Source organism: Monodon monoceros, unplaced genomic scaffold (assembly GCF_005190385.1).
Source record: "Monodon monoceros isolate NGI ecotype Baffin Bay Population unplaced genomic scaffold, NGI_Narwhal_1 Super_Scaffold_4, whole genome shotgun sequence".
Taxonomy (NCBI): Eukaryota; Metazoa; Chordata; class Mammalia; order Artiodactyla; family Monodontidae; genus Monodon; species Monodon monoceros.
The window spans coordinates 53,800,552-53,828,514 of record NW_021703781.1 but is presented as its reverse complement, the minus strand read 5'-3'; the positions used below and the strand labels follow the sequence as shown (position 1 = coordinate 53,828,514).

At 42.5% G+C, this 27,963-nt stretch overlaps 1 long non-coding RNA gene across 3 annotated transcripts in view; it reads right to left on the bottom strand.

The window, feature by feature from the left end:
- Positions 1-1,912: 1,912 nt before the first annotated feature.
- The window catches only part of LOC114908715, a 35,507-nt gene continuing 9,456 nt past the window's right edge, over positions 1,913-27,963 (bottom strand). For 2 of the 3 annotated variants that reach the window (XR_003797028.1, XR_003797026.1), the window contains exons 2-5: positions 27,741-27,814; positions 21,116-21,436; positions 3,726-4,112; positions 1,913-2,742 (exon numbers count right to left, since the gene is read on the bottom strand). This is a non-coding gene — a long non-coding RNA (uncharacterized LOC114908715). Of the gene's footprint in view, positions 2,743-3,263; positions 4,113-21,115; positions 21,437-27,740; positions 27,815-27,963 lie in introns of all 3 variants that reach the window. The other variant, XR_003797027.1, reaches the window with a different exon arrangement.

Sequence of the window (27,963 nt, the reverse complement as noted above, 5' to 3'; positions counted from 1 at the left end):
AGGTCTTACATTTAAAGCTATGGTCCATTTTTCGTATACAGATCTCCAATTTTTTCATCATCATTTGTTGAAAACACAATCTATGTCTTTAATATCTCTCAACATCGCTTTGTAGTTTGCAGAGTATAGTTCTTTCATACCTGTTGTCAGATTTATACCTAAGCATTTTATATCTTTTAATACTCTTGTAAATAGTATTATTTAAATTTTAATTTCTGATTGCTCATTGCCAGTATGTGGAAATACCATTAATTTTTGCGTATTGATCTGGTATCATGCAACCTTGCTAAACTCATTAGTCCTAGTAGTCCAGACCACATTGTCCTTTCCATATTTCTATAAATATTCTGGAGCTTTGTTCTAGGATTTGGTTAAATCACTTGGGAAGAGCTTAATGCTTTAGGGTCTTGTTTTTAAGATTTGTTATATAGGACTGGGGCAGTGTTCAGCCTAGGACTAATTAGTCTTTACTACAGAGCGGTATCCTTCTGTGTACTCTTATCCCCCCACCCATGAATCTTGAAGTTTTCAAGTCTGGCTGGTGAGAACAGACACTCTTCTTAGCCCTATGTGAGTGCCAGTCCATTACCTCTAACCTTTTTAGATGATTCTCTGGCCTCAGAGAGTTTATTTATATGTATGTGCTGATCAGTCCTCAGCTGAATACTCAAATGAGAACCTTCTGCAAACCTCTAGAACTTCCTGTTTCTGTGCAGTTCTCTCCTAAGAACTCCAGCAGTCTTAGTCTCCTCAGACTCTCAGCTTTGTTTTCTCAACTCATCGAGTTTGCCTGGCTCTGCCTGGGCACCCTCTCTGTGCTATGGCCTGGAAACTCTCTCAAGGCAGTAACCTGGGGCAATTATAGTGCTTTACTTCATTTGTTTCACATCTCTCAGGGATCACTATCCTTCTTTGCCTGATATTCAGTGCCTTTCAAACCACTGTTTCAGATATTCTGTCAATTTTGGGGGTTGTTTCATGTGGGAGAGTAAATCAGCCCTTAATCATGGCCAATAGTTTGCATTTAAAATGTAAAGCATGCTTTTATCCTGAAAAGTATTTATATATTTTATAGAATTAAAAATAATTGGCTTATGTATTTCTCAACTATAACTATAGTTTTCTTCACCTGAAAACTGTTCCTAAGTGAATTGCCCTTTGCTTTAAAAGCAACCTCATTGCTCACTCCAAGATGTTAGAACAGAGCTACATCTGAATATAAACCAAGCTGTATTAAATCACTGTGTGTGTATTTCACAATGATTGGCAAAACACAACTGTAGTTCTAGGTACAGCCACTTGAACTAGAGCAGCAGCATTAAATCTTCGCCTCACTCAAGTATGGACATTCTGTGGTTTGCTTTACAGCTGACATGTCAAAGACATTATGAGGAAGAAGATGAAACTCAAAGGTAACATTTATAAACATATGCTCCCTGCTCTTAGATTAAGTGTCCCTGAAGACTTCAACCTAAATTGAACCTCTGTAAGTCAAAATCCTGATCATGCACATGCTGATGTCTTCTATTTGGATAGCAGTGGGAATTGTTAAGTGACTATGTGACGATAGTTGAAGCACAAGCATTTATTTGAGAGTGTTGAATTGGGGGAGGTGCAAAATGTGAAGCAGTAACAAATGAAAACTGCCTGTAGACATAGAGGAATGACAGGAATATATTCAGTCATGTATTGAAGTATTAAAATGTAAGTACACTCTAGAAATAATACAGATTCTGAGGCCTGGATTCAAATCCTATTGGTGACAATTATAGCCATGTAACCTTGGGGAAGTCGCTTTACCCTTCCTTAGTTCCCACAGTACTACCTTACAGGGCTGTTGCAAGAATTAAATGAAATAATATGTGCAAAGCACTTATAATAGTGCCTGGACACAATGAGCTCAATCTAATTATTAGTCGTTGGTTCCACCAACATCATTTTTTTTTTTTTTCCATATTTTGGGCACCATGCAGCTTGTGGGATTTCAGTTCCCTGACCAGGGATTTAACCCGGGCCATGCCAGTGACAGCGCCTAATCCTAACCACTAGATCACCAGGGAACTCCCATCATTATTATTACTGTTGTTTTGGAAAATTGCATGCGCAAGGGCAGGAAGGAATGTAGAATGTGTAAAGCGCCAACAGGGAGGGTCTCCTTGAGAAGGTGGAATCTGAGCTGGGTTTTGAAATATAGAAAGAACTTATGATGGATATAGGCAGTGATTCTGGGTGTAGGAAACAGAATGAGCCAAAGTTCAAAGAAAGAAAAAAGTTGGAGGTGTGAGGAAGTCGAGCTGGCATGTATGGTGTTGTTGCGCAGTAGTGATAAGGCAGGAAGGGAAAAAAATTACAGGGTTTGGCAACTGTTTAGATGTGGCAAATTAGGAAGGAGGTATCATGTACAACCCAGATATAAGCTGGACATCACAAGGCTCAGTCTCAAAGCAATGCTGAACTGAAAAACAGTCTAGCAACCAGAACTATTTTAAAACAAATTCAAATTTTTCTTGCCATTTTCTAAGAACACTAAAAAACATAAATTTTAGGAACAATTCTTAAACTTCACTTTCCTCACCTGATTCTTACATTTCATCAGCTCTGGAGCTCCTCACTGTCTTAACCCCTCACTTTCCATTTCTTCTGTTCTGTCTTTTGTTCATCTCCTCCTTTCCTTCTGCCTCTTCAGTCTTGTCTCTGTTTATCCATTCTCCTTATTTTGAATCACAAAGCCTAGGGACCATCCTGGAAAAGGCAGAACTCTACTTAGAGGGCAGGCTTAGCAAAGCTATCAAAGACAATATTCTCTTCATGGTGGGTGGTAGAGAAGTTTATGTTGTGGCAGAGAGGTTATGTACCAATACTCATGTTAATACATTTTTTAAATCAACAAAGATAACACTAACACTTCAAGTCTTGGTGATAGGCTAATGGGGGTATGTATCATTACACAAATAGGGAAACCAAAGAACAGAACTCAAGATGTTGAGTTTGGAACAGAGCATGTGTTGGAGACACAGCATCATTCCAGAAGTAGGTAGGCAAAAGAAAGCTGGATAAATAGATCAGGAATTACATGGATTTGGACATGATCCTCGAAGAAATGATAGTTCAAGATGTGGGAATGAACGAGAACAGAAATATAGAGAAAATATAGAGAAAGATGAGAGTTAAGGACAGGACTTTAGAAAATACCTACATTTCAGGATAAGAGTTGACAAGAGGATTCAAGAAAGGAGAGAGCGGTCCTGGTGTCCAGGCCTTACCCAGATGAATTCCATCAGAATCTCTGGAGGTGGAATTCATGCATTAATATTGTCGACACCTTCTCCAGCAATTCCATGTGCAACCAAGGTTGAAAACCATTGTTCTAGTGGTTTATGTGATGATACTTAATGGTTTTTATGGTGGTGGGAGAAAGCAGTTGTTAAGGAATAAAGTCCTAGTTTATTGGATTTAAAAACCAGAAACTCTAACATGAGGAACCTGGGGCTCAAAGAGATTAATTGTGTGACCTTAAACGAGAAATTTAATGAATTTCCAACCTTGTACTTACCTCTCACGGTCTTAGACACAGACTCCTCTCCCTCGTCCTCTCTCACCCACTCCTCCCCACCCCAGCCCAAGTCCTCCACTACCCTTGCCCTGAGACTCCCAAGGCTGTTCAGTCCTTCCAAAGTCTCTCCATTCAGATTTTAGAACACATTTCTGAAAGGCTGAAGTCTCACCTGAGGTCTCTTCGGCAGCAGCAGACTAAACCACAGTCAGAGGAAAACCCCTTAAAGGCTGTCTCATAACTTTGTGAGCCTGGGGAGAAGGTTAACCTCTAGAAGAAAATGGGGTGGCGGGGAGCCTGTATTTTGAGGTGCTGGAGGCGGAGAAGCTCTGACTTCTTCTAGCGCAGCCCACTCTGTGCTGTTCATGCATTGGCGTCGAAGTCGGGGCTGTGGCGGCGAGCCTGCCAGAGCTGATGAGGACACAGCACTTGTGGGAATTCTGTGACTCCAGAAGGCGAAAGGTCAGTTTCTTTTCATTGACAGTGTTCTTGCTGCCCGAGGGTTTATCTTTGGGAATCTTGACTGGTTTCCAGGGTTAGGCCTCACCTCTATTGTTATCTGGAAACACAGGAACAGCCCTGTTGTCGTGCCAGACTGGGTTAGACATTGGACCCCATTCCCCACGGCACTGTAATCACGCCCTCCCCCAACGAATGAAGTCCTACAGTCTTCCAGAACAGCTGGAAGAGGATTTTTAAAGATACACAAACCTGCTCATGTTCCTCTCATACATAAACATTCGGGCTTGATTTGTCCTACCCCTGTCTTTCATTTTTTCTCTGGGCTCCACAAGCCCATACCCATGAATATGATCCAACATTGGAATGCACTCTGAAGCTTGAGGACACGCCTGAAATCCCCTGCAAACACTTGTCTTTCACTCATCCTGATACATTGAAAAGATGTGCACATGTAACCCCTGAACTCACACATAACTCCACCAGCTCACAGTCACACTAAAAGTGGGTTCGAGTTACACATGTGCTTGCTTACACCTCGGCTCACACACTCCCACCTGAACGTTCGTGTACACAGGACCTGTTCATTCCTAGCAGAGCCAACATCTGTGTTCATGGCCACATTGAAAACACACCTTCAGGTTCCTAAGAAACAAATGGCAAACGAGAAGGGAAACAGGGCAGCTGAAAGAACGGCCCTGTTCCTTCTGCTTCTGTCCTGAAGCAAAGCAACCAGCATCTTTTGGGCTAACTTGGTGCGTGGGGCCCCACTGTAGACTTTTACAACAGGCCCTGATATGACTCCAAGGATGAAAGTAGCAATCTCCTCCCCAGCCACGTCTGCTGGGTTCTTCCAGCTGTCTCCAGGGCAGTTCTCCCTAAATGCAAACTATTAGTATTTCCTGTTAAAACATTTCTAATAAATAAATGAATACATCATCTTCTCAACCCGAAGCAGGTCTGAAAGCAGCCTAGGAGCTACTCTGAGCTAAGGATGGACATGGACCACCCAGCACCAGCCCACTGGCCCAGGGCCAGTGCTGCTTTTGTTTGAATTCCTGTATGAGTAACTGCTCGAGTTGACGCCAGCCAAACTCAGTGAAATATTATTTTTAATATTAAATAAATAGATGGTGGGGTGTGTTGATCTTTTTTTTTCCCCCCCAGTAAATTGCAGCATCACAACATTAGAAACTGGCTCTTGTATCCAGATTTCCTCAGATAGCAGAAGGAAGGTTGACATTCTCTTTGACCTTCCTCATGGAGTACTTACCCCCAGGAGACAGAAAAGTCCCAGTTGGTGATGACAGGACCCTATTTGGAGTAAGCTGGGAGTTCAAATGCTAACTTGTATGGGATCATCAACCACTCTTGCTAATTTTTCTAACTTATCTATTCTTTTCACTGTACAAAAGGCACATGCTCTTTATATAAAAGTCAGAAAGCAGAGATGAACAAGAAGCTGCTGAAATCCTACTACCCAGTAAGAGACAATTACTGCTAAATTTTGGTGACTGTTCTTGCTTTTACATATTTATATGTATGTATAACAGTCAATGAATGTTGATTTTATAAAAATGTACATTGTACATATGTATTTTTTTTTACACAGAATTGATCTTGGGCATCTACTTTATGTCAGTAAAATACTCTCCTAAAACTCTACTTGTAAGGACTACATAATACCCCATCACATGAACATGCCACAGTATGCTCAACCAGCCTCCCACTGTTGGATATTAAGGTTGTTTCCAAGTTTTTTCTATTATAAACAACACTCCAGGGGGAAAAAAAATCCTTGTAGCTAAATCTTTGCATACATCCTTAATTATTTTCTTAGGATAAAGTCCCAAAAGTAGAATTCTAAGACTTTGGCTACATATTGTCAAATAGCCCTCTAGAATGATTATACCAATTTACATTGCCACCAGCAGGGAATCAAAATGTTCCCCTGCTTGAACCTCTGCCATGCTGCATATTATTCTTCAAAAACAATCTTTGACAATTTGTTAGGCAAATAAAAGAAAGAAAGAAAAGAAAAAAGAACCACCAACCAACCTTAAACATTTAACATGAGAGGTGAGCAATATAGAAGTTTTGCATGTCTGAATCTTTCTGGCAGCATGTCTTTTGCCATGTTGGGCAGTGAAGGGAAGAGACAGAAGAGGAGCCCCTGGCTGTGGTGGCCTTCAGAAAGGCTCAGACAAGCGAGAAGATGCCTTGACATCAGGTACAACTGGAGGAAGTCAACGCTCTGAAGCTCCAAGGTGAGTCAAGAGGAGAGGATCTCCCACAGGGGTTCCCCAAATGTATTCTCAATGAGATTCATTTATTTGAAGGGAAAAGACACTGAGGTCAAGGAGGTTTGGGGAGCAGTGGGATAAGCCAGGTTAGACCAGTTTCTTCACAGCAGGATTTCTCAGAACGTATAAAATGCTAAGGGGGGTGCTGAAGCTCCAAGGGGGAGACATGGTATGCAATGTAACCACAGATCCAGCTTTACCTCCTACCCCCCACCTCATCTTTTTTTATATTCCACAAAGCATCTCATGGACCTGGAGCTTGGTGGAATACACTTTAGGAAATGAAGTCTGATGCCGCAGACTTCTTCACAGAAAGCAGAGGATGGCAGTTAGGACAAAAATGAAGGGATGGGCAAGAGAGAAAGAAGGAAACGAGAAAAAACAGGAGAACAGAGGGAAATTAGAAAAACAGGGGGATAGTGAAACGTAAAGGGGAAAGGAAAGGAGAAAGGGAGGCAAAGAGGGAGGAAACATTTAAGAGAATGAGGATAAGGAAGTGTGGAGCAGGAAAGTACCACCAGAAAGACCCCTTCTTACTAAAACCACCTCCCCATTGCTTTGAGGAGAGACACAGGAGGGGCTGCGTCTTCTCTGTGCTCATCTCCCCTACAGACACCCAACGCCAGCATGTCACTCTCCACGCCTGGTTTTCCCTGAAGTGTGACCCATCCCACAGTCCCTTCCTCAATGGCTAATTACTTAAAATGCAAAAATTCATTTGCAAAGCAAGCTGAAAACAGTGGGCCCCAAAGTAACCCAGAAAAATAAAATAAGAAATTCCAAAAATATTTAATTACTGCATCTCTTATTATTGTGTGTAGCTTCTTGCAGTATAAGACATGACCAAAACTAACCAAACATTCTCTACTCAGCCAGGAAGTCTAGTTGCCTGAAGAGCAGATAAAGGCAAATTGACAGCTTTTAAAGCCCAACAGGGCCTTTTACCCAAAAGGGCCTGCTTTCAAGCAAACTGAAGGCACCAAAGTGGTAAAATAAATTCCTAAAAGCTTAAATGCTGTGCATGTACACAGTGCTAAACCCCTTAGAATTCTACAACAAAAAAGATACTTTACTTAATGGAAGCTGTTTGTTATTTTTTAAAAGTCTCAAGTAACACATGCTAAAGTAGAAACAGTATTTTGAAATAAACTCTTGGAGTGTTCATCCAAATCTGAAACCCCTAGAGTTCTCAGAAATATGGGGTAGGATTTGAAGCAGTTGCATTAAGATTGACACCAGATTTCATTAGAACAGTGATTCCCGACACCCTTAATCACCATGACTCTGTTTTTGTTTTTTGTTTTGGGGTATTTTTTAGTATTATTCCCTGCAGTCAGTCACTTATCTCGGTTTTCCGTCTGTATTTATGTCCACAATTACTCATGGGTTCAATGCTGGACTGTCAGGTTGACCAATAACATCCCCAAATTTTCTGTGATTTCAACAAATGTAGTGACTAGCATAATACACCCTGGGTTAGAGAATGGAGTTGATACTATTCTATCCAAAAGGAAACTTGCCATTTAGTTAACCTATTTAATCCTATCACAGATGAGGAGTTGGCCCTTCATATTATTAAAAATAAGACATAAGCCGATATTACTGACTTTGTAAATGTCCCAGAGGATGAAAATCCTCACATTTGAGATTTTTCTGAAAACCTGCCAGCTTTTAATATTTGCTGCATTTTTTAGAGCTGACTCATCTTAAGCCTCTAAACCAGGGGTGGCCAGTGATGGCACATGTGCTGCTGTTCTCATTTTCTGTGCCTGTGGCAGACATCTCTAATTGACCTCTGCAACCATTCCCACTGAGTGGTTTTCTTAACACAGTGTTCCAAGCAACCGATGGGTCAGAGCTGGTGCTGAAGATGAAACCAGCTTGTCTTTCCTGCTCTACCCTGAATCTTAGGTGATTTGTTCATAAGGCAAGGATAGGGGATACAGGTTCAGTATTCCTCTGAGTAAGAAAGCTTGAGATTCCATATTAAAGATGGAAGATGTAGAAATGAGGGGAACCAAGAGATGTAGAGTCACATGAAAATAAGATCCGACTTCTCCCCCATCCCCTTGACAGCTGATTATAAATAACCACTCCTCATCCTTTTTGCCTGTGTTCCTCTTCCTAGCACAAGTGCAAGGATCGGACAAAAAGGTATCGGAAAGGTTTGTCCATGAATGGATTAGTCTGGGCTGGGGAAAGTTCCAAAATGGTCTTGAAATAATACTGATACCACCCTACAGGGCGATAGGGTCAGAGTTTCCTGGTCTCCCAAGTCTCTCTCTCTCACATTATCTCCTTGGAGCTTGACAGCCCTGTGAGAAAGGCCGAAGAGATGTCGTCTTCCCTTTTACTCATGAGGAAAGAGAAGCTTAAAGAAGGTGAGTGATTTTGCAAGGTCATATGGCTGTGAAGGGATGGAATCAGAAAAGGAACTCAGATTTTAAAACTGAATCCAGCGCTTTTTTTGATGCACTTGTGCTACTCACATTGGGGTGTAAGCATGCCTGGATAGGTAGGGCAGGGCCAAGAGATCATTTCAAAGACTTGCTATAGGGGCTTCCCTGGTGGCGCAGTGGTTGAGAGTTCGCCTGCCGATGCAGGGGACACAGGTTCGTGCCCCGGTCCGGGAAGATCCCACATGCCGTGGAGCAGCTGGGCCCGTGAGCCATGGCCGCTGAGCCTGCGTGTCTGGAGCCTGTGCTCCGCAACGGGAAAGGCCACAACAGTGAGAGGCCCGCGTACTGCAAAAAAAAAAAAAAAAGACTTGCTATAGGGAATTCCCTGGCGGTCCAGTGGCTACTCCGTGCTTCCACTGCAGGGGGCAAGGGTTCGATCCCTAGTTGGGGAACTAAGATCCCGCAAGCCTCGCGTCATGGCCAAAAAAAAAAAAAAATTGGTATAAAATGGCACTTTTAGGAAAACATTTTTATATAAAAGAGTAAAGGCACATTATGAAGTAGAATGCAGAATTTGCATGACTTTTTACAATAAAATATAAGATTTCAAAGATATTGGCACACTTTTTCTGGCCATGCCCCCAGGCCTTCGGATGGTGCGCTTTCATTGTTCTCTGCTGTTCTGGTGGAGATGAGTGAGAAGTACTGCTCTTCACCATGTTGCCTCTCACCTTTTCTTTCCTTCCCCTTCTCCTCCTTGTTCTTCTTTGTAATCTTCATTTATTTAGGCGACGATGCCACCCTCAGAGCCCCCCAAAGGCAGCTTGCCTGTGAATCATTTCAGAGGCATGGAGCTGCCATGGTTAGGTTCTGGTGAGGCTCTCTTCCTGGCTACAAACAGCTGCCTTATCACATATGTCCTCACATGGTAGAGAGAGCAAGAGAGACTTTCTGCCATCTTTTCTTATAAGGGCACTAATCCCATCATGGTGCTCCATCCTCATGACCTCTCTGGATGGGTTGATCCAGAGCCTGAACCCTGTCATCAAGGACTCTGATGTCCATAGCACTGCCTTCATACTGAGACTGATATAGTATGTCTGAGACTTTGTGCTTCCTAGTTCACCTCCAGTGAACATGTCTCGTTAGTTGGAATTATGGCATGGACTCATTCCCAAACCAATCACGATGGCCAGTGTGATGGGCTTTACTGATTCACTCAAACCAAAGTTCATTCCAAGAGCTGAAGGGTCAACCCATCCAAATTCCACAGCTGCTTCATAATCTGGGAAAGAAAGGAGTAGAGATGATGGGATGTGACTATGTTGCCCACTACAATTTCCTCTTTAAAACTATCCACTTTAAACTATTGACTGTGTCTGCTACACGGAAAGTTGTAAGTAAAATGAACTGTCTAGCTGACCATCTGCCTGCTTATTATGAGCTATAGTGAACATCGTGGGAGAGGGTAATAATGGAATAGACCCTTCAGAAAACACAAAGGGAAATGCTGTGAATACTAAGGCCAACACCCCTCTGAACTCTTATGTTGCGGCAACACAAAAGCATTCAAAAAAGGGACAGATGGACTTCCTTGGTGGCACAGTGGTTAAGAATCCGCCTGCCAATGCAGGGGACACAGGTTCGAGCCCTGGTCCGAGAAGATTCCACATGCTGCGGAGCAACGAAGCCCGTGCACCACAACTACTGAGCCTGTGCTCTAGAGCCCATGAGCCACAACTACTGAGCCCGTGTGCCACAACTACTGAAGCCCGCATGCCTAGAGCCCGTGCTCTGAAACAAGAGAAGCCACTACAGTGAGAAGCCCGCGCACCACAACGAAGACCCAGCGCAGCCAAATAAATTAATTTATTAAAAAAAAAAAAAGGAAGAAAGGAACAGAAGTCCCTAATCTGCAAAACTGCATTTGGGGTTCCACTGGGTCCACATTCTACCTGTATCATCCACTCCCTCCTCCAGGTCTGGGAAGAGCCATCTTCATTCTTCTTCCATATGGAAATTTACATCACTTTGCAAAAGACTTTGGAATATATATAGTTTAAAAGTTGAGAATCTGTTATGCTAAGTGAAATAAGTCAGTCACAAGAGGAAATATATGGTGTAATTACACTTACATGAGGTACCTAAAGTAGTCAAATTCATAGAGACAGAAAGTAGAACAGTGGTTGCCAGGGCTGGAGGTGGGGCAAATGGGGAGTACTGTTTAATGGGTACAGAGTTTCAGTTTTGCAAGATGAAGAGTTCTGGAGATGGATGGTGGTGATGGTTGCACAACAATGTCAGTGTACTTAATAGGACTGAACTGTATACTTAAAAATGATTACAGTGGTTTATGTGTATTTTACTACAATTAAAAAAATGTTGAGAATCATTTGTGGGATTTCCTTTTCTTAACCTTACTTTCAGCATAATTTTTTTTTAATTTGTATTTTTATTATAAACATCTTACTTGAATAGTCAGCAAAATATTTTTTTTCCCACCTCAGGCACCTGGACTTTTTTTTTTTTTTACAGTTAAATTTAGACCTTCTATTGAGCTACTCTAGATTCACAATGTTTGTGTTTTTTTTCATCTAAAATGTTCCTGGGACTTTCCTGGTGGCACAGAGGTTAAGAATCCGCCTGCCAATGCAGGGTACATGGGTTCAAGCCCTGGTCTGGGAAGATCCCACATGCCGCGGAGCAACTAAGCCCATGCACCACAACTACTGAGCCTGCGCTCTAGAGCCCGTGAGCCACATCTACTGAGCCCGCGTGCCACAACTACTGAAGCCCACGCGCCTAGAGCCCATGCTCCACAACAAGAGAAGCCACTGCAGTGAGAAGCCCCCACACCACAATGAAGAGTAGCCCCCGCTCACTGCAGCTAAAGAAAGCCTGCGAGCAGCAACAAAGACCCAATGCAGCCAAAGATAAATAAATAAATCTATTAAAAAAAACTTTCTTTAAAATGTTGCTTTTCATTTTTACCCTCCTGATAATGGAGCTCTTTTGCAGCTCCTTTTTCCTTTCCCAGATGGAGTAACTTTAGTTAACTTTAGTGGTCATTAGAGTTACCATAATCACACATTTCCTTGGGAGGATGACCATAGCCCAGTTGTGTTTTGGGTAGGATTCAGCAAAAGCCAAATTCTGTCACTAACTGGGGCTGCAGTCTGAGTGTCACATCTTCCCCCAGGTGCTCAACAGTGACCTCCTCTGCCTGGTCCTTTATGAACAAGATTTCACTGGGTTGTCCCAGCTTCCCTGAGGTCTGTATATCACCACCATTATACACAGGGATACCCAGAGATGTTAAGTAACTTGTTCAAAGCTCATAGTTAGTGTCCTTGGCTCTAAGCTTTGTAATGTCATTCTTTCTATACTACACTGCTTCCCCCCCCAGTCTTTTCCCTCTACTTCAGGCATTAGGATATTTCCACACCTGAAATGGGGATTGAAAAAGCCGGCTGGGAAGAACTGGTGGTGGAATCCCTGCAGTGAGAGATGAGTCATCACAGCTTTCTGACTTGCCTCCCACTGTCTCCCTTTCCATCTGTCCAGTTCCTCCCGGTTCCCCCACTTCTCCAGCAGCCATCACCACACCTAACCCAAAGGGCACATCGATCCTCTCCTTGAGCCAACCTGGGTAAAGGCAAATCTCCTGCTTCCCTTTTTTTTTTTTTGTGGTACACGGGCCTCTCACTGCTGTGGCCTCTCCCATTGCGGAGCACAGGCTCCGGACGTGCAGGCTCAGCGGCCATGGCTCATGGGCCCAGCCGCTCCGTGGCATGTGGGATCTTCCCAGGCCAGGGCACGAACCCGCGTCCCCTGCATCAGCAGGCTGACTCTCAACCACTGCGCCACCAGGGAAGCCCCCCTGCTTCCCTTTTTTGAGCAGAAACAAGGATAGCACTTTTCAAAAGTAAAGGAACATTTACTACGAATGTAAGATAAATTGTAATACATTAGCATATGATAAATGACATGCCCACAGGCTCCGTGACTGTTCTGAGGCTGACCATAAAAGGCCAAAAGGGGGCAGTGACCCAATTCCTGGAAATCCGCGACCCCTCTCCAAAATAGTTGGAATAATCTTCTCACTCATTAGCCTATGAAATTACCCAGTCCATAAAAACTAACCACCCCAAATTTTGGGGCCACTCTCAAGCCTTTTGAGACGGACCAAATTCTGTCTATGGAGCGTGTCGTGCATCTCTCTCAATAAATCTCCCTATCACTTTGCCTCTTGCTGAATTCCTTCTGCGCTGAGACATAAAGAACCTGAGCTTCAGTAAGTCCTGAGACCAGGTGTTCAATTTCGATTAAAAGACAGTGAGTGGGTTCGAGTCTCAGCTCACGGGTTAAAGTCCCAATCTGAATTTTGGCTGGGTTCGAATCCCATCTGTGTTGTGTGGTTTCAGAGTTAAGAATGTGTTCAAATTCCAGCAATGCGCATCACTAACTAGCTGGGAGACCTCAGGCTGGGCAAATCTTTCCACCCCACCAAGTCCAATTTCCCTCCTATGTAGGGTTTCAGGGAAGATTGAAGAGGTAAATGCACACAGCATTCAACAACCCCTTCCAAAGTGTTCTGTTATCAATGACACTATGAGCTGGGTGTGGATACTCCAATTTCACAGATAAGGCAGCCTTTGAACCCAGGTCTGCTGTGGTCAAGGCCCAGGTTCTTTCCATCTCCCCACTGCTGTGACCCTCATGTGAGCTCTTGTTCTCATACTGTCTTGCACCGTTACCATACTGTGCATTTGTGGAGGCCAGAACAGCCCTAAGTAAACAACTGTTTGAACTGAATGCATGAATGCCCATGTTAGTAAAAGGAGAGGAAATGATTTGAATTTGAGAGACAGAAAAAGCACTTGTACCAGAGGCTAACAGATTAATTCATGTAGACAGTCAGCCCTATTCATATAGATTGTACCATTTTGGATGCCTGGAGGGAGTGGGGAAGGCAGGGTGGTGGGATTGGAGGAATGGGAAAGTTGATCTAAAAAAACTCTGAATTATAAATTTTAACATTATTATTTTCAGATAACTGGAAACCTCAAACTGGGTTAAAAAGTATTATTAGAGACAGTGAAAACTGATAATACGATTTTTAATAACTATATTAGTAACCATTATGTGAAAACATTCCTGTCCTATTCTATTCCAAAATCCTGGTTGCATGCATACTTTGCATTATCTCTCAAAACTAGTCACTTTAAATTCCAAATTAGCACCGAGTCCAAGTGAAGGTTTTTATTGGACTGTTGCTATGGGCAGAAAGTACTTGAAAAGAAGACACTACACCTTGGATAGGAGGTGCAGAGAGCCTTCCAGAGAGCAGGACTTCATGTCTTGAAGGAGGTTTATGCTTCTTCACTCAGTCATTCACTTGATTTAGGAAGTAGACAATCAGCACGTGTAGGAACCCCAAAGGTCCCAGGTATGTGCAGTTAGTTGGGGGTAACACCACCATTGCTGGGAAGGCTTGATGTGGTTAGGGTTCTGGATGAATGGTGGAAAGCGGGGAAGAGAAGGAAGAACCCAGGGCCAAGGATTCCTCAGTGTGGGCATCTGCAGGTTCAGGTGGGTAGAAGAACAGACAGGTTAAAGCAGGTTGGATCACAGGTGACACAGTGAGGAAGGGCTCACGGGAGCGGCTCCCAAGCATGAATCCTCAAAATGAGTGTTGAAATGGGAATGAGATGAATCTGGGGACTTCACTCCTCCTGCAGTCAGTCTTGAGCCATTAAATGGACTCTGGCTGATGTAGAAAGAGGATGGGTGAAGGCAGTCTAATAAGGTGCCTCCAAGCATGTTTGAATCCCAGTCTGTCTCAGGCTGAGTGATCTTGGTAAATTATTTAAACTTTAGGCTTCCATGTCCTCATCTGTAAAGTGGGGATGACAACAACAGTTGACAACCTGCCTCCTGGGATGTTATGAGGATTAAATAACTTGATGCCTGTCACATGCTCAGCATTGTACCCAGTACCTAAGCATCTCAGTGCTCAGTATCAGGCAGTGATGATTATTATTGAACTGCAGGGGTCTAGGGCTACCACTTTTGGTTTATTAGCCCCTCAAGGGAGGGATCTATGGTTTTATCTTTAGTACTCATTAAACTATTTAGTTCACTATCACGACTGTTTATAAAATAACATTCAGCCATTTTGTAACATGGCTTCTGCTTCCAATGATGACTAATACCTGATAGCAAGCAACCTCTCTGTGGACCTAGAACCAACTCTTCCAGGTTTTTTTTTGCACCAGAAAAAGAGACAGCTGAGCCACAGCAACACAGTTGAGCTGTCATGTGAGTCATCCCTGCTCCCATTGCATATCCTTAGATTACTCCCCGAACCTCAGATCCCAATAAAAGAGCCATCATAGAAAGAAAGAAGAAAGGAATATGAAAGCAGAAGTAGAGAACTGTCTGCCTGGAGGGTTGGAAGGCATTTCTGAAGGCTCTCCAGACCAAGCACCCCACAGTCAATTAAGTAACAGTGAAGTCAAGAAGGGGACAGAGAGAAGTGATGGGAGGAAGGAAGGGAGCCCTCCAAGGAAAGGTAGGTTACAGGTTCTAAGGGGGTTCAACAGAAGCTTTGCTTCTAATTCCAGTGTTAACAACTGATCTATGCTATGTTAGACAGGCTGAAATTCTTGGGGAGTTGACAGGAGGTCTCTTCCCAGATCCTGAGGCCTCTGGCTGAGACTGTCTTTTGCAAAGAGGCACCTGTAGATATTCTCATCAGATAACTAGGTTAAATTATAATAGACTTTTTTTCAACCCTAATTACTCTTTTCTACCTAGCTTTTGTAGTACTCATGTACAATATGTTACCACTTTCTTTCTCTGCCATCCCTTTTCTTTTTAAATGTTGTTTCTCTACTTCTGTCTTTCATTCAAAGTATAAACTTTTTTTTTAGAAAAGTCCCTTCGTTTCCTTATTTTCCCTCCCTCTGCCTCTCCAACTCTCTATCTGCTGTCCTTTGCCCTTCTGTTTTCTGATTATTTATTTCGTTTTCTGTTTTACTTGCCATTTATCTTGCTCTAACACTGCATATGAGCCTCTACTCATATTCAGGTCTACATCTTCAGCCCAAGAGAATACCATCTCTTCACAGGGAGGAAAAACTAGAAAAAACCCAGAGCTCTGGTTCTGACCCTTCTCTTATTGTGTGGCTCTGTTATTCCTTACTTCTTTTAATTCTTACTCTCAGCACTGAAAAGAGAGAATGACCCAGGATACTACTCAGTAATGCACTCTACCAATCACCTTTCAACTAAAGGCTTAGAAGGCACAGCTTCACTATTTAAGGTGCAAGATGTTCCAGGCTGATATTATGGCACTGATATTATGCTCTTATTACAGGACTAAGTAATCTGGCTGAAGTCCAGCCTCTGCCACCCTCTACTGCCCACAGGCATTGAGACACTTTGTGATTCTGGGATTCACTTTGGAATTATAGAGATTTTGGCAGAAAGTTTCTTCAAAGTCAGTGCAGTCCATCTGGCCACCTGACATCTACGTCCCTGAATCCAGTGAAGGGAAACTCACTACTTCCCAAGTCAGCCTAATCCATTCCACGACCAAATAAGAAAGCTAGATTTTCAAAGAAAACATTCGTATATTTTGTCATGGTGGTTGTTTGCTTTGCAAATTCTCCTTCCATGAATTATAGTTATTCATAACTTTCAACAGCCATAGGTCATTGCACTCCTATCAAGGTTTTTGCAAGACATTTGAATTACAGATGTGGAGGTAGAAATATGTTTGTAGTGCATGGATCCATCCTCATCAGCCTTATCATCTAGTATAATAATAATTGCTAATACTTCTATAGAATTACTGGGTGCCAGGCATTTTCTTAGCATTTTGCATATATTAAATTGAGTAAATGTAATTTCTCTAAACACCGTTTCCTATTTGCTTCCCTACAGGGGCCCAGAATTTGATGGCATATCCACAAAAGAAGGAATCTAGATGTCATCTAGTCCAATCCTCAACTTTCCCCACAAGTCCCAGAGAGGGTGTGTGCCTTACCTTAGGTCACACAGCTATTAGTGGTAGAGTGGGATCTCAAGCATCTGAATAACAACAAGCTCACTGTTCATAGCCAGGATCAAGAAAGGTATTGTAGGAACCTGAGACTCTCTTTCATAAGAATCTGCCTTGTTTTGTTCTACATATGGCTAATACTCTGCCGCAAGGTGCCAAAATCACCTTTTACTTTAAGGCACTTGTATCATCTCTCCTTCCATTTCCCAGTGTTTTAAAAAACTTTTCTAATATAGCCAAGTGAATTTCTTTCCACGTCAGTGAGATTTCTGGATCAGGAACAAAATCATTTCAACCTGTCTGCCATTAACTTTCCCATCAGAACAACTGACAAACACAGTTCAGTTGACCTATTCAAGATCTGTAGGATCTTTCTCCTATGTGGCTTATGGTGAAGGGTGAGCAGGTGTCAGGAGAGAAGAACCCTGGGTAGAACATGGAGATGTGTGGCATCTTAGCTGGCTGCATGTTGAACAGAGCACCTCTCTGGCAGCAGAGAAGGGAGCTGGATCCCTGGCTGTTTGCTTCCATGGACATTCACCTGAATTCTGCTCTTGGGACAGAACTGAAAACTCCTGCCCAAATCTGGTTGTGTACATTTCTTTCCAAGAACCCTATCTACATTTGCAACCAGGTCTGGCAACATCAGTAGAGAGGAAGGACTTTTGTCCTCTCAGAACACAGGAATATTCTATGTCAGCAGCCACTTTTTTCAATGTTGGGTGCATCAGTGTCTGGGTTGCATAGAATATTTTAAAATCATATTTGCTTTCAAGCAATGACAGCTTTATAAACAGAATGGACATGAACAGATGAGTCTAATTCAGTTATAACTAAAGCTAAGGCAATTCCAAAACTACTTTATTGTACAAAATATTGTTCAGAATTTGTGTATTGGGTTTGAGCTTCTTTTATTTTTAATACAGATTTTATTATAGTTATATTCGTTGGGGAAAAAATACCAAAGAGAGACTGGTTGATTTTTAGTCAGGGTTCTGGTAAAAGTGTGTTTTCCCTAATTGTCTGAACTTTTCTCCACTTCCATAACTAGAAAGATGGGATCTGTATGGATTTTAGGGCCACGGACATCTGCGGCTCAATCTTCATTCTACCACTTAAAATTGTGGGAGCTTGTGTATGTGACAACTCTCTGAGTCTCCACTTCCTTCTATGTGACTGATAGCACTTATCTCAGAAGCCATTATGGGTTTCAAACAAGGTATTTGAAAAGCACATGGAATAAGTTTGCATAATGTTAGGTATATAGACACTCAGTAAATGTTAGCTTCCAGTTTCCTTCTCTCACTCTTCACTCTGTGTGTGTGTGTGTGTTTGGTGAAAAAAGGAGGAAGATTTGATGAGATTGGACGACTGGTCCAGAAATAAAGGATCAGTATACAATCAAACAAACACACAAAAAATCAAACACAAAACAGAAAGGAACAGAGGTGAGAAATGGAAAAAAGAAGTTTAGAAAAACGCTATCAACAATAAATATTTACTAAGAACTTCCTATTTATATGTTTAGGTCCTCCAATGTATGGGACTCAAGGATATTCTTGTCCTCAAAGAGCCTAGACACTTTTTTTTTTTTGCGGTACGCGGACCTCTCACTGCTGTGGCCTCTCCTGTTGCGGGGCACAGGCTTCCGGACGCGCAGGCTCAGCGGCCATGGCTCACGGGCCTAGCCGCTCCGTGGCATGTGGGATCTTCCCAGATCGGGGCACGAACCCGTGTCCCCTGCATCGGCAGGCGGACTCTCAACCACTGCGCCACCAGGGAAGCCCAGAGCCTAGACACTTTTGAGGAGACAAGATTTATTCATTTGTAAAAGAGATAATTAAAATGCAAAGGAGTTGCTACTCTTGGAGTTGAGAGGAGAAAGCAACCTCTGTATTTATGGTATCTTTCAGTCGTGCTATGGGAGACAAGGGAAGACGAGAAAATCTTGAAATGCCCAGCCATTTGAGTCTGATGACAAAAGCTGGGAATATTCTTACAAAGGGAGACCATTGGTTTTGTGAAAACTGCAGTGGTGAAAATGATCGTGGTATTCTTTGTAACAACAGAAAATCCCCAAACAAACCTAAATGGGGCCTGGTAGTCTCACAGCCTTTATGCTAAGGGGCAGGGGGTGGGTGGACAGGCTGAAGACGTCCAGTGCATACTCCTGGTTTCCTGATTCAGCCTGAGAGACGCTGATACCCCTTGTTGAGTTACTTATCTAGATTCTCTTTAAGCTCCGTCTCTTTCTTTCCCCAGCAGATCCCTGGAGAGATGCCCTTTCAACCTCCATCTCTACTAAATGCCTTTTGGATCCCAGCAGTGGAGCCCATTGGGTGGCTGGACTGACTCAGAGCAAACTATTACTGAGGCCTGTTAGCGTTGGTGAAAAGAATTCTAGCCAAATCCTCCAGGTTAGAAGAGAAATGACAGCTCCTCCCAGAAGTATTCCCGTGACAAAACACAGCAACCACCCTACAAAGGGTTAATCCTCCCCCCTCCCCTGCCCCCCAACTTGCTGCCAGAGATCAGCTAATCTGATAATTATGGCAACAAACACAGTTTAGACAAACAAGACCTGACCCTGAGGGTTTGGAATGAAAACATTTACTCTCTCCCTCCCCAGAGAGACTGTGCCTGGAGCATACACACAGAGAGACACTGGGAAAATACCCTTGTGCGGGAGCTACAGGGTGAAAACATCTGTGTTCCTGAGCTGCTTAAGAAGATAAAGTTAATGGGGAGAAGGAAGGGGGTGGGGGAGGTGGGAGGAGTGGGGAATGGTACAGTCTGAGGGTGTGCATGTTTGGAGCAGATGGAAAATGTACCCAGAACTGAAGATGTAAGCCAATTGTAATTGATTTTACAACAGAGGCAGAGTGAGAGGAGAGGTACAGAGGAGTCTCAATGAGGCAGAATTCCAGTGAAGAACCTGGACTGTGGCTAGAGGAGGAGAAACATCTTAAACCCCCAAAGTAGGACTTATTCCTGAGAGCTGCAAGGGAAGATTATTCCAAGTAGTCCACGATTCTAAGTGAATTTTAATATCTGCCTGCCTGGCAATGAGGCTCACAATCTAACTTGGCTGGTCATCCTTCTCTCACCCCTAGTTTTGCTTCTAAACTGAGCAACACGGGACTTCCCTGGTGGCGCAGTGGTTAAGAATCTGCCTGCCAATGCAAGGGATACGGGTTTGAACCCTGGTCAGGGAAGATCCCACATGCCGTTGAGCAACTAAGCCCGTGCACCACTACTGAGCCTGCGCTCTAGAGCCCGCGTGCCACAACTACTGAAGCTCACGAGCCTAGAGCCCGTGCTCCGCAACAAGAGAAGCCACCACAATGAGAAGCCCGCGCACCGCAACGAAGAGTAGCCCCCGCTCGCAGCAACTAGAGAAAGCCCGCATACAGCAACGAAGACCCAACGCAGCCAAAAATCAATCAATCAATCAATCAAATCAACTAACTAAAGCAACATGCCCTTTCCCCCTTGCTGTCTGCCTCAAAACTTGTCAAGCTACTTTTCCCCTTTCTGCATCTAAAATGCTGCTTCCTAGAAGAAAACTTTCTGGGTTGCTTAAACTGGAGATTCTGCCCTTGGCTTGCTTTAACTTGGAATTCCAACAGTTTCTCCTTTCCAACTACCTTCAAGTTTTGCCCCACGTAGCCATGAGCCTAATGTCATCCTAGAGCCAAATGTCATTTCTTTTTTGCACATGGCTGGTGGTATATCAGCTGGTAAACACTCCTTGCCCCTTAAAACTCTCCAAAGGGTCTCTAGGCATCCAAATCCTTGGGCATTTGCAGACCATATATATGGATTACCCCAAGCTAAGAGGAGCAACTACTATGATTGATGATAGGATCGAGGTTTAAAATGAATTCCATAAGGTGAAAGATGGTCTAAAATCAATAAGAGAGGATGTGCCAGGAATGTGAAGCACTGCATTTAGGTCCAATAATCAATTTACGAGCATAGGACGGAAAGACCTACAAAACAAGTTTACGTAAAAACAAAATAAAAAAACCATTATTTTGGACAACAACTGGTTCAATATGAGATAAAAATGAACCTATCTGCTTAAAGAGTGAATACAATCATGGTAGGTGTTAATAAAAGTATTGTGATCACATCAACATTTTACTGTATTCTTAGCAAGGGAAGGGTAGAACTGAACAAATCTTTTTTTTTTTTTTTAAGTCTAACTGTCAGCTGACCAAGCAGAGTCCAGGAGGCTATGCAGATCAATTTTCCTTTGTGCTTTAATTTAATTTCAGATTCAAGTGCCCTATTGCAATCTACACAGGGTCCACCTTGGCAATCATCATACCTTGTTCAGCTGGTTCCACTTGCCCCTGTGTTTTGAATCCCATGCAGGCCCATTTACTTGTTCCTCTGCCAGTCTGTTGGAGAATCGGAGATTCCTCTACTCCTCAAGGAAAGACACTTCTTTCCAAATAGTCCAGACTTCTCACTGCTCTTCACACACCCCATGGTCGTTTGTTAATTTGTTCATTCATTCATAAATCCATTGACCATCCACTATGTGCCAGGCACTGTACCAGGAACTGGGATTCAACAGTGATAAGAAACGGTCCTTGCTTTCATCAAGCTTATGTTCTCAGGGGGGTAAGCAGATCCTAAACAAAAACTAAGAAAATTTCAGATAATAAAAAGGTATGAAAATTTACCCTGTACTTGAAACGCCTTCCAACTTCTGCCTAAAATTCTCCGAAAGTTACCTCCTGCTTTCTAACTCAGCTCAAGTTCCACCTTCCCCTTGGAGGGGCAGAGAACTCCTCCAGCTTTCTCCTCCCTGAACTTTTGGTGCCCAAGGGCTTGTAACACATAATTAATACTCAACTGCTCTCCAATTGTTTCCCTTACACTAATTTTGCCTCCCAGTAGACTGTAGGAGCCAGTGAACTCTTTGAAGTTATAGGCTATGCCTTCAGTTTAAACATATTCAGTCAATCTTTATCTATGATACTGTTAAAAAGGAAATGAGAAGCACAGTTTAAACATAACTTGAGGCTTTTAAGCTGATTCCCAGATAACAAGAGAACTTCTTCCAGCGTCTCCGAAATCCTCTAGAATAAGAATGTAAAGTCAGGATGGTAGTTTGTTTATTTGCTGAACACACCTCCTCCAAAGAGTCCTAGATTTTGTAAGGAGATCTTTAAAGCAACAAACATACCTTGAACTGAGTATTAGTGAGATTAGAGGGAACAGCAGGAGGGAAACAGCCAACAAGCTCAAAAAGGGAAGAAAGTTAAGGACAAACAATGGCAAATTCAGAAAAATGTTCGGTCCAAAATTGAGCCCAAACAACATTTTTTTGGGCCCCTCACACTCTGCAGAAGCAAAGCATCCTGAAAACAAAACAAAACAAACCTAGAAACAATACAAATGGCCATCAATAGAGGTTTGATTAAAGCAATAATGGCACCTTCATCATGTGGACTGGTATGTGGTAAGAATGAAGTAGTAAATCTACATACACTGATGTGAAGAGATGGCCACTTTGTAGTTTAAACAGCAAGTCTCAGAACAATACAGATAATATGATCCCTTTCATTAAAAAACTTACTTATATATGTGTAGAAAATGCATTTAAGGATATATACTAAATTGTTAACAATGGTATTTCTGGGAATGGGTTATAGGCAATGGGGTTGGGGAGACAGGGGTATTTAATAATTTATTTTTACTTTATAACTTCTGAACTGTTGTATATCCTGCACTTAATTACGGATACCCAGAGTGGTTCCTGGATTTGTACGTGCCCCTTGTGCCACATGGAAGGACTTCTGAAGAGAAATCCTAAGCGTCTGCCAATGAACTGTGCATGGCTATGTCCTAGGGGGCATTCTTAGGTAGAAGGAGAGTATGTCCCAGCCAAAGATTTGCCAGGGCACACAAGGAGAGCCATAAGGAGGCCGCTACAAGCATGTTTCATGAGTTTGCTTCCTTAATGCAACTCAAGGATGCTCTGAACAAATTCCATGACAAGTTTGTTGTTATATAAATGAACCCCTGGAAAAACGTATAAATAAAACTTTTACATCACCAGGCAGTAAGGGAAAACAATATTTAAGACGTTGAGGTCAAGAATGTGGCTTTGGGATGATAGAGACATTTTGAATTCTAAGTTTGCCACTTACTAGCTTTGTGAACATGGGCAAATTATATTACCTCTCATTGTTTTCCTCCTCCTTCCTGTGAATCTTTTTTGGGGGAGTCTCCTCCTTCTCTTTCCAGCCCTGAAATGCTGGTGTTCCTAAAGCTGCTGTCCGAGGCCCTCTTCTCCTTTCCTTGGGTGATATTATCTTCCTGTGGCTTTAGTGGCCACTGCGTGCCTGTGACATACAAGTCAACGGATCAGGCCAAATCTCTCTTCTTAGCTCCATGCTCTGCCTGATACCTTCTAAGGGAATCCCATTTCCTGCATGCTAAAACCCTTTAACATGCTTTACATGGTCCTTCAAAATCTGGGGCTAGGTTACGTTTCTAATCTCATTGCTCACACATTCTCTCTTCCCTCTCTGCTCCAATCAGACCAAGCCATTTTTCATTTCTTCCACTAACCGTGTCCTGTGGTCCTTAAACTCTGGGCTTTTACAACTCTTTGGTCCTCCTGCTCTAGCCTACGTGTCTAGCACCCACCCCGGCAGTTTCCCAGTATTGCACTCCTCACACTGCATTGAATGACTTGTTTACACATTTGGATCATCCACCAGATCATAAGCCCCAGAAAGCCAGGGTATTTATCTTGTTTGTCACTGTATACTTAGAACATAACCCCCAGTACTGGCACTTGACAATCTAATTATAGACATTTGTTAAATAAAGCCATTATAACATTGTTAAATAAAGCCAATATATCATTATAACATGAGCGAGGTGATATAATCTTTAAGAATTGGGCTCTGGGTTCAAACTTTAGGTCTACTGCTTAACAGCTGCGCAACTTTTGGCAAGTAATTAACTTATCTGTTCCTCAGTTTCCTCATCTGTTACCCCATCTATTAGAATGCTTCGAGGAAATGAAGCACTAAATGAAATAACCGTTTTCATTACAAAGCAAGTGCTTAATAAATATCAGATAGTTTAACGTTTAGAAAGTGCTTAGAACAGTACCTGGCACATAGTAAGAACATAATAAATATTAGTTATTATTATCACTATAATTTTTTGTAATGATAAAAATAATCTCTAATTAGTTTTAAAAGTTTAGATTTCTGTGTATAGATTTTCTTAAACCACAGCATATTTGTGCTTAGTAAGTCAGGTAGTCTAGTAGCTTTTCCCCTCTAGGAAAGTATTTAAATACTTGAGTGGAAAGTTATTAGGGACAGTAAGAGAGCAAGGAAGGAGAACCAACTGTGTTTAGTGTTAATAGTGTTCTAGATTTCAGTTGTTGCAAAACAGTGGTTGGACTTTAATGTTTCTATGATTGTTGCTTTTCTTCCAATGGCAGTTCTCAAACTTGGGTGTGCATCAGCATCATCTGATAGCTTGTTAAACTACTGATCAACTGCCTCTATTTCTAGGTGGTTCTGGGACGGGGCCTGGGTCCGTGGACTTTTACCAAGATCCCCTGGTGATTCTGATGCAAAATGAGGTTTAAGAACCTGTGAGCCAATAAAAAGCAATTGGTTAAAACCAACAACCACTGTGTCCAGGTGGCAGCATCGGGCTCAGCAGGACTTTGTTGGAGTTGCCTTCTGGAAAGGGCTCTGAGAGATTGGTGTCTGGGAGATGCCTCTGTTGTGAGGGACTATTGTTATGGCCAGGAGAATCCTAAAGACAAAAGGCTTCACCTCCAACAGGAACAGCTGCTGAGGACCCACTCTGGGCTTGCTGGGGGAGGCGAAGAGGAGCTCCGCCAAGAGGTGTGCTGGAAGCACCATTAGAAGCCCTTGCTGGAGGCGCTACCCTGTAGCAGCAGTGAGAATCATCTAGATAGTTTGTTAAAATGCAGATTCCTTGGTCCTACTCCAGACCTACTGAATTGGGATATGCATTTTAAACAAGCTTCACAGATTTGTCTGAGGCATGTTAAAGTCAGAGAACCATTGACAGAAGCTTGGGCTGATTCCAGTGCGTCGCAGCCTCTGCCAGCTGGTGTGGAGAGATGTTTTTGTTTTGTTTTGTCATACTCCCCTTCCCAGCAGTCTGCATGGAACCTAGACTGACTTCTCAGATCTTAGATGGTCACCAGCCCTCAAAGACCAGGGAGGGTGTAACCCGGAAAAGACTTTTGTAAATCAAAGCATAACTTTCTTTGAGTTATTAGATGTTATGCCCTTTTCTGAGGACAACTAGAGTGGGCATTTGGTTTTCAGGAGCTGTCTGGTTAAAATGATTTTCTTTAGAGAAAAATCTCAATTGTGGTAGGTGGGCGTTGTCTGGATTCCTCCTGTAGGGTCCTGCGAGGGAGAAAGGGCTGTCCTGGTACACTTGGCTCCAGTGAGTGAGGTGTTTTGAAGGTGACATCTATTCTCCTTATCTGTCAAAGATAGATGAGCAGGGACTTGGTTGCCGCGGGGGATGTTACCGCCTTGGTTTTCCCATCAAACTCTGTCAGGCTTTGTAACTTGAAGGAATGAAAGAGGGAGTGGGAGAGGGACAGTTTCTAACGAGCTGTCAGCAGGGTCCCACCAGCCTGCCTTAGCCCAGACTTTGTTCCAATGCTATTAGGGTAAAAATCCTTGAGTTTCTCTCAGACAAAAAGAAGTGGCCTGGGGCTGAGAGGCACAGATTCATAAGCAATTTCCCTCATTATACACTTCCAGTTCTTAATCACCATTTCAAAGAGGATGAGCTATCAGAGCAGACTCTGAGAATTTTGCCCTAGACAGGATGCACAGCCCTCATACTGTAGCTTAATCAGTGTGCTTTTCTCAGCTGCTTAAAATGGGGGAGACCTGGCTCTCAGCATGGCTGAGCTGTAGGAGACCTTTTGTCCCTAGTGATTTTTAGGCCTGGGACAAGGGAGAATTTACAAAGTGCTAATGTAGAGATCTTTCCAGAAGTGGGATCTGCTCGCACGAATGAGATACCCAAGGAACCAGAGAGGTTATTAGCGACAATGCCAAGTGTAACATCGGGGGTGTGGGGGGAATGTATCTGGAAAAGTCAGACTAACACAATTCCAGTAATCCCAGAATCGAAAAGCTACAGGTTTAATAACAAAAACCTTGGTGCCCTAGCAGTTTTTGTTTGGTGCAGGAATTATAGATTTATTTTTTGTTAGCCACTCTGCTATTTATTATAAAATTATGCATTTAAGACTATAATATTAAAATAATAATTAGCTTAAATAGTCTGTAATCCAGGATTACAGATGGTATGACAAACAATAGCCCTGGAATGCACTTGGAATAGTTACACGAGTAGTGCATGGATACATTCTTGTAAAATATTTAGAAGTTTACACAGCAAAAAGTCCCTTTCCCTCCCATTCCTCTTCCCAGAGGTAACCACTGTCAACAGTTCAGTAAGTATATTTCAGTCATCTTTCTGAACATTTACATACACATGTATGTATATATGCACACTCATCTTTTCGCATGAGATCATATATATTGCTATGTAACTTAAAAAAAACCTGAATAGTACATATATCTTGGAGATATTTTCATAGCAGTACATATGAGTCTTCCTCATTCATTTCCACATTAGCACAGTACTGCATTATCGGGATGTGCCCTACTTAGGGAATCACTCACTAACTGGTAGACATTAAAATTGTTTCCAATATGTTTGCTATTACTAACTTTTAAAAATGATGTATACCCATGCTGCACTGCTGACCCACTGATTCAGAATCTTTGCGAGTAGGGCTTAGGCTTTGGATTTTTTCAGAAAGAAACTGGAAAATTCTAATGTGAGGCAAGGATTGAGAATCATGATCTACACATTAAACAAAATAAAACAGAACTCTAGAGCATTTTAAGATAGTACAATCAATTATTATGGAAGCAATCAGAGACAGTCAAATAGTCACTGATTAATTTTTAATCATTTACTCTGAAAACACCGTGAGTAAATCAAGTTATCCAAGTGAAAATAAATATGATATTTAATAGCTGCATGGCATTTTTATCTTTGGGAAGGCTTTCCTTTTTTAATCTCAGCATCTTCAATTCAAAGCTGTGAGCAAGGTGGGCCAGGAATGACCTTGTCTATTTTACAGTCCTGGAAGCTGATGGGGGTAAAATGATGCTTCTCAATTTTAATATGCTTAGGAAAAATCTGGGAATCTTCTTAAAATGCAGATTCCAACTTAGTAGGTCAGGGGTGGGCCTGAGATTTTGTATTTCTAACAAGCATGAAGGTGACTCTGATGCTGTTGATCTGAGGACCACACTCATTAGTAAGCACCTGGATTAAAGGTAGTGAGCTAAATACAATGGAGAACTCAATTCAATAGAAGAAACTGGGTGTCATTGAAATGATGGACACTTAGCATGACGAAGAAAGGAGTTAAAGGAGAAGGGAATATAGGGTGGAGAAGGATGGACTGCAAAGAAGCTCTTCCTCTACATCAGCTAAACAAGGATGCCTTTCATCTTGGAATCCCATGCCCTAAACAGGGGCACATCCTGAATATGGCACTAAAAGCATCCCAAGCCTATTGGCTGTCACACCATCTGTAATCCTGGAGCTTGCCCAATACTATTTCTTGTCTCTGTAACTTTCCCTTCTGGGGGATCCTGATGGTAGCCCATGGGTCCTGTAGTGCTCATCCCACCGCCTTTCACCTTGTTTACAACCCATTCCTTCCTGGGGGAACCAGAGGCTCCAATTCTGAACTTGACTTGTCTCTGCACACCATTTACTCTCTTGGTTCAGTGGTCTTCCAGAGGAGACTTTGCAGCCCAGCGCTGGCTGTTATCTCCGTCAGACATGGAGGAGACACCATAAGTCTCTTGGCGACATCCACTCACCAACTATGACAGTTCCATCTTCTTTGGGCAGTCCCTGTCATCAGTTTTCCTCTCACTCTTTAGAGATTCCTGTCCTGTGTAGGATAAGAATAATAAACATATAAGTACACGTTTCTGATTCTCCCTTCTCTTGATATCTGTTTTTAATTAATAAAGATCTATGTGATTCAGAATAAATTTTTTACTAGTTTTACATTTCTCAACTGAGTCATAAAGATAAAGA